The following is a 7,110-nucleotide window of genomic DNA, read 5'->3' as shown; positions in this document are numbered from 1 at the left end:
TAAGTGTATCGATACTGTGATTTAAGTGATAAATAAACTCTATATTTTATGGTGTTCTTTATTTTCAACAAAGAACTATACTCCACTTGGGCTAACTTGTCGCTAGCGGTCATTGACTCCCTGGCAAAAACTTGTCATTTTCCATATAAACCGCGATTGACAATGAAGTGTCAGATATTGTCAATCGTGGTTTTATATGGAAAATGACAAGTTTTTGACAGGGAGTCAATGACCGCTAGCGACAAGTTAGCCCGAGTGGAGTATAATTGAATTTTTAAAATCTTCCAGCGAAAAAAGGTTCAACTTGATAGTAGAAATAACTCAAAATCTGACTTAAATAATATTTACAGACTCTAAAAAATAGTGAAACTAATTAACGAAATGAACATTTATTAATAACAGTTCAATAAGTAACATTAATCTCCAAAATATCCACTTTGAATCTTCAATAACAAATTTCTGTAAACTCTTTATAACTTTCGCTGTGCTCCCAACATCCGGTTCTTGGGCTTCAGCAGCTCAGTAGTCGACACACTCAGGCAGATGGAACAGAAGTCCCATTATCACGTGTTCCTGAAAAGAAAAAAAAATATGATTAAGATAATTATAGCCACAAACATGTTTTTATTTGTTTTTAATACACTTTTATTAGCTTGGGCTGTATGTATGTACCGGAATCTTTGAGCACGATCTTTACCTATCTCAAGTACCTATGATAAGTAATTAATTCGAAACTTTGCATGTGCTAATGACAATGCAAAAATAATTTATTAAGTGCCTACTTATGTTAAAATTAAAAAAAAAATATATTTAAAAAAACGCATTTTTTTTTTAAATATCTTATCTATCTATTACTATCTATTACTATATTCTATCTATTACTATCTATTACTTATTGTATTATAAATTATAATAGATATTATGTACTCATTAGAAGATTACATAGCGCTGCCTCCTTCGGGAGAGATCTTTCATCGTCAGTCATTTTCGCAAAAGATCTTAAGGGGGCGACTAACCCTAAAGTGTCGATTTTATAATTCATTTTTATACTTGAAAATAAGCCCCGAATTGTATCATTTTCTAAAATTAGATACTACGTTATATTTCCGAGAATTCGATCTGAGCAAAAACACGATATCTTAAAATTTTCTCGATAGAAAAAAATCACAAAGATGCATCTAATTTTCACGAATTTTTCATTTATGACCATAACTGTGCATTAAACTAAGATAATATTTTAACACATTGTATAAAATTCTATCGTTGAGAGATCGACCTAGCGGATTTTTAAAATGTTGTATATTTATCGAGTTATTGAGAAAAAACTAATTTGGCGATGAATCCGCGTCGTCCTTTTTCACCTGGCATATGAAAGACGGGCGTGAGTGTAAAGAGAGAAGGACAATGTTTGATTTTTGGGGTTAGTCGCCCTCTTAATACATTTTAAGTTTGTCTTATTATAGTATTAGATTTAAAAATATTTTACGATAAAATAAAATCAGGAATGGAGTTATTTGCGATGCGACGCCGCAGTGTTGTGGCCTGACCCTAATGCCTTTCAACCTTGAATGCCGATAGAGAGTACTCGCACCATCTTGTAGATGGCTCTCGACCATTTTTGTATTTCCATCAAAATAGTAGAGGTAAGAGGATCTATAAAGATTACGTTTCCGTAAAGTCTGACGTCGCGTCATGGTCTTACATAATTATGCACAAGTAAATAAGTTGGAAGATACTATCAATGTAGTTGCACACAACAATATAATATTAGCATCGTCATAACATTATGTTCTTCAGGTGCTATATAGGTATATTATGCTACTTGTGCACTGACGTCTAGATAATAAATGGTAAACATTGGTTTTCTCTGTTCATGTTGGTGAAATGTGAGGAAAATTAATATTGTATAGTGTATACGTTTAATACACAACGGAAATTCTGTCACAGGTTATATTTTTATGGCGCCTTCTAAAACGTATAATACATTAGAGGTTAATAACCTTTGTAACATATACAATGTATAATTGAAATGAAATTTCCTTTATTGTTGAATAAATTTGGAACAAATACCTTTAGGATGTCATATTATATTATATATTTTATGTAAACATCTTATGATATTTTGAACAATACTACGTTCCTCCATTACATACTGATTAGTGATTACTGATAGTTCATGAAAATCGGCCAAGTGCGAGTCGGAACTCGCGCGCGAACGGTTGCATACCGTTATAGAGCAAAAATAGGGCAGATATTGTGTTATTTGTATGGGAAGCCCCCTTTGAATATTTATTTATATATTTCAATTTTATTATAATGTATTATTAAAGTACAACTATAATTGAAGACTTTGTGAATATCTATATCAATAATGGCAATAATGGCAATGGCAATAGTTAAGTGTTGTCATTATTGATATATACTTTGAGCAAAAAAGGCCAAAAAATCTCGTTAGCTTTATAGTAGGCTACCCTTAGAAGTTATTTTTTTTGTTTTTAGTATCTGTTGTAATAGCAGCATCAGAAATACACAATCTGTAAAAATTTCAGAAGTCTAGCTATAGCAGTCTAGACACAGCCTGGAGACAGACAGATCGACAGACGGACGCGGACGCGGAAAGCTAAGAAATTAACGTGCATTGTCAGTGTTCATCATGTCTTTGTCTTTCAATTACCCATAGCATAACACGATTGGTCAACTTTTATAACTCAGAGTAATCAATCAAAAATACATCTGTAAAAAAAGGGATTCCTATTTTACTAGCAGAGGAGAGTTATTTAAGCTTCCAAAATTGGTTCAAGCATACACTTAAATTTGCCCAGAGCTTATAAAATAATATAAACCTTATATGAATGTACTTATGGTTTTTAAATTACACGACAAAAACCATTTTGTCGCTTACGCCCTTTCCATTTTTTGATGTTCCATATAGAAAACAAGCAATCTAAAACATATCCAATACGGTTTTTTACTTTAACGCGGCGTCACCTTAACGGAACAACGGACGCGGACGTAAGATAGAGGAAGCTGATATGTACCTTGAGCTGTCATTCGTGCGTCGCCGCATGTGACGTAACGCAGCGCAGCTAATAAATAGCCACGTAAAATACGGCGTGTGCTGGACTCAGGGCCCGTACCACGAAACGGTTTTGAGACTCAAACAATCGGACGAGAATGCCACGTCCTGCTCTAACAACGTCATTTCACGTTTGTTAGAGTAGGACGCAACATTTTCGTACGATTGTTAGAGTCTCAAATCCGTTTCGTGGTACGGGCCCTGGTCCGCCGATTCAGAATTGACAGATTTGCACGACGTCTCACGCAATTGAAGTCTGTCAATTCAATTCAAATTTAGAAATGCACCTACGCGTCTCGTTGCAGTCGGAATTGACCCATGCGACTCTAAGGGTTGATTCAGACCGCAAGTCCGCAACGCGACGCGTAGATATGCATTTCTTCTACGTGTGGAGGCTTGTAATTGGCTTTTCGTATTCTATAATTTAGAGTAAATTTAATATAGTTAGCTGCATAAACCTATAATACGACAGTATATATTATGTCTATTGTTAGCTGTAACATGATACAATAAAATAAAATAAAATTTCTAAATTTGTATGGATTTGACAGATTTCAATTGCGTCAGACGTCATGCGAATCTGTCAAATCCATCCTAATTTAGAAATGCATCTACGCGTCGCGTTGGGGTCTGAATCAACAATTACACTCAGCTCTGTTGGGAAGGTAGACAGCTCGAGAATGCAAATAGTCACTGGCGCTGCCACTCGTCATGGCGCTGCCGCTGCCTGACGCGCCAAGTGAGCAGAAGGCCTCGTAAACGAGCAATCGCATCGTCACTAAGATGGTAGGCACCTTAGTAACGAAGTTCAGATTTTTTTTGGTAAAAAAATACTCTGGATAAAAACTATTTTAATTTTGGTTACTCCCGTTACTCCCGCAGAAGTATTTAGTAAAATATTTCTGGCAAGGAAAGGAGCATGCAGCGGCAGTGGCTGAGTGTAAACAGCCCATTTGGTAGAGCATTGACAATATTAATTTCCTAGATAAGGTTCATTGCACAAAAACTATATTTTTTTCGTAACAAACACTATCCTTTGTCCTATCCCGTCTCCGAAAGTATATCCATTTCATAATTCATCTAAATCATTGTCGACGTCTAAGGGTGAAGCTAAATGAGCGTAATCTGTGAGTTGTGAGTCGCAGAATTTCGGCTGGCAGAAATTCTGCTGCATTCAGTTTCATACAAAAGTCCTGTTTGATTTACTTGAGCGTAATTTTAAGAGTCATAATTTGTATGAACGCGACCGAAATTCTGCGACTCACAAGTCACAACTCACAAATTACGCTCGTTTGGCTTCACCCGCGTGAAGATATAACAGACAGACGGACAGACAGACTTACGCATTTATACTACTAGCTATTTGACCGAGCTATGCTCGGTACTCGATAAAACACGAATAAAATGACATTTTCTAAAAATGATTCCTAGCTAGATCGATTTATACTATTACTAATTCATGAAAATCGTTGGAGCCGATACCGAGATTCCAATGGGATTTTTACACGAAAAATAAGTTACTCACCGTTGACACAATATGGACCTACTCTTGTTTTGTTGGTTGGACATTTTGATGACCAAATGATTGCGTTTCGCTTCAATCTATCCACCACATTTTGCTCACTAAGCTGGTCGACCAGCTGGTTGGACAACTGGTTGGGCAACTGGTCTGTCATGTAGACCGCTAGACACAGATACGCTAAACACACTAACAGGCATACGCGCATGTTGACGGACCGAGCGAAATGTTGTGACTACACTGTTTATATTGCTATTGGAGAGAAAACCTGTATTTTAAATGTCACCTTATTAATTTTGAATTTATTTTTAGTTTGGTGATATCCTTTTTTTAGTGGTGTAGCTTGCAGTGACCTTGTGGCAAGGTAGCCTCTACTCGTTATGAGGAGACATATCGCTTTTAGACTTTTATTTATAATCTCATTGTGATGTTTCCTTAAAATCTGGTATGTTCGATAGTGTTAGCTATAACTCATTAGCTACTATCGGTTCGATTTCCACTTGACAAAAATACCTATGAAAAATTATTTATGCTTGACATTTATATATTTTATTTATAACTAGCTGCCCCGGTGAACTTCATGTCACTTTAAAACCTTCCCTGGATTTCTACGAATATTCTAAGACTAAAATCAGCCCAATCCGTTCTGCCGTTTTCGAGTTTTAGTGCGACTAACCCATTTAGAAATCCATTTTTATATATAAGAAGATGGTGTATTTAACGTCTAGCTACCAATTTTCAGCTCTATGCGAATTATTTCTAGGTTACGATATTTTTTGCGTCTACACCGAAATATATTGCAATTATTATGTCCCGTTTTTCTCTTACAAAGAACTAGTCACTGATATCATTGAAACGTGGGACTCACCTATCTTATTTTGATGCAATAAGGCCCAGCTCTCTTGTACCCATCGGGGCATCTGCTGCCGCCGCTGATGACTTCTCTCTTGGCGCGAACAGTTGACTTGTCGGTCAACTGGTCCACCAACTTGTCACCCAACTGGCTTAGTTCGATGGACTTCGATAGGTCTATTATAAGGCACATCGCGCACAGTAAACACAAAATATACGTCCAATACATGTTGAAGCATCTGATGTAGTGTGACGACTGAGCCTCTCGCTCCGTGTTATATGTATGAGTTGCTGATAAGTTGTGATGACTCAAGCCTCTAAATCAATATGTTATCAAGGTGATTATGTTTACAGGTATTTGATCGAAGGCGCTTAACTACCGCTATGCTCAAATTTCTATCTATAAATATTAAATCTGGGGGCACGGAAGTGCCCCCGCCAAAATGAACCAAGCGAAGCGCGCAAGGGCACTACCTACCTTTTCTCGAATAATAATATCTACTAAGTATCTAAGTACATCCAAAATCAAAATCAAAAATATTTTTATTCGGAGTAATTTTTTTACAAAAACTTTACCGAACGTCGATACTAAGGTGCCTACCACCGGTTCGGGAACTAACCCGGCGAGAAGAACGGGCGTAAGAAACTCGCACGGGGCCATCTTTTACTAAAAAGATGGAAAATTACAATTTAAAACATATAACAGTACAACACGGTCACATTAATGTACATTACATCCCGGGATGTATATCTTAACATTATATTAACCTGACGCACCACTGGAATGTACATGCAAGCATCGTAATGACGTCATCACCATGCGTCTAGTTAATTTGACTGTGTTATATAACAATATTATGACTTAGAGCTATTTACAATAGGAATTACTTATAAAAAATATACTAGTAGCTTGTAAGAACCACCCTATTCCTAAGGTGTGTTGTCGTCGTCGATGAAATCATTGATTTTATAATAAGCTTTAGTACACAAACGTTATTTTACTACATTTTTAAATTTATTGATAGAGAGATTTTGAACGTTTTCTGGGATTCTATTGTACAGGCGTATACACTGGCCTTTAAAAGATTTACTGACTTTGCTAAGTCTGATCACTGGTATTTCTAATTTGTTCTTATTCCTAGTGTTAAAACAATGATTGTCGCTTTTCTTTTTGAAACTATTTAAGTTCTTTCTTACATACAGTACGTTATCCAAAACATATTGAGATGCGACGGTCAGAATATTTATTTCCTTAAACTTTTCTCTTAAGGATTCACACGATGACATCTTATAAATAGAACGTATGGCTCGCTTCTGCAGCACGAATATTGAATTAATGTCCGCTGCATTTCCCCATAGAAGGATTCCATAGGACATAATGCTGTGGAAGTAACTAAAGTAAACAAGTCGCGCTGTTTCTACATCAGTTATTTCACTGATTTTTTTAACAGCATATGCTGCAGAACTGAGCCTATCCGCCAGATTTGCAATATGCGGACCCCACTGTAATTTACTGTCTAAAGTTATACCTAGGAAAACAGTGGTGTCCACTAATTTCATTTTCTCATCATTTAATAGTACATTGGTTTGTACTTGTCTAACATTTGGCAAACTGAACTTTAAACATTTCGTTTTGTTAGAATTTAGTAGTAAATTATTAGCA

At 36.0% G+C, this 7,110-nt stretch overlaps 1 long non-coding RNA gene across 1 annotated transcript; it reads right to left on the bottom strand.

The window, feature by feature from the left end:
- Positions 1-370: 370 nt before the first annotated feature.
- LOC121733142 lies at positions 371-5,695 on the bottom strand. Its single transcript, XR_006036507.1, has 2 exons — positions 5,464-5,695; positions 371-573 (listed from the first exon to the last, which is right to left on the bottom strand). It is a non-coding gene; the product is annotated as an uncharacterized LOC121733142 (long non-coding RNA).
- Between the last annotated feature and the right edge of the window lie 1,415 nt (positions 5,696-7,110).

The sequence above is a fragment of the Aricia agestis genome, chromosome 13 (assembly GCF_905147365.1).
Source record: "Aricia agestis chromosome 13, ilAriAges1.1, whole genome shotgun sequence".
Lineage (NCBI taxonomy): Eukaryota > Metazoa > Arthropoda > Insecta > Lepidoptera > Lycaenidae > Aricia > Aricia agestis.
Note: the sequence above shows the minus strand (reverse complement) of the source record. Positions and strands in the feature narration are given on the sequence as shown.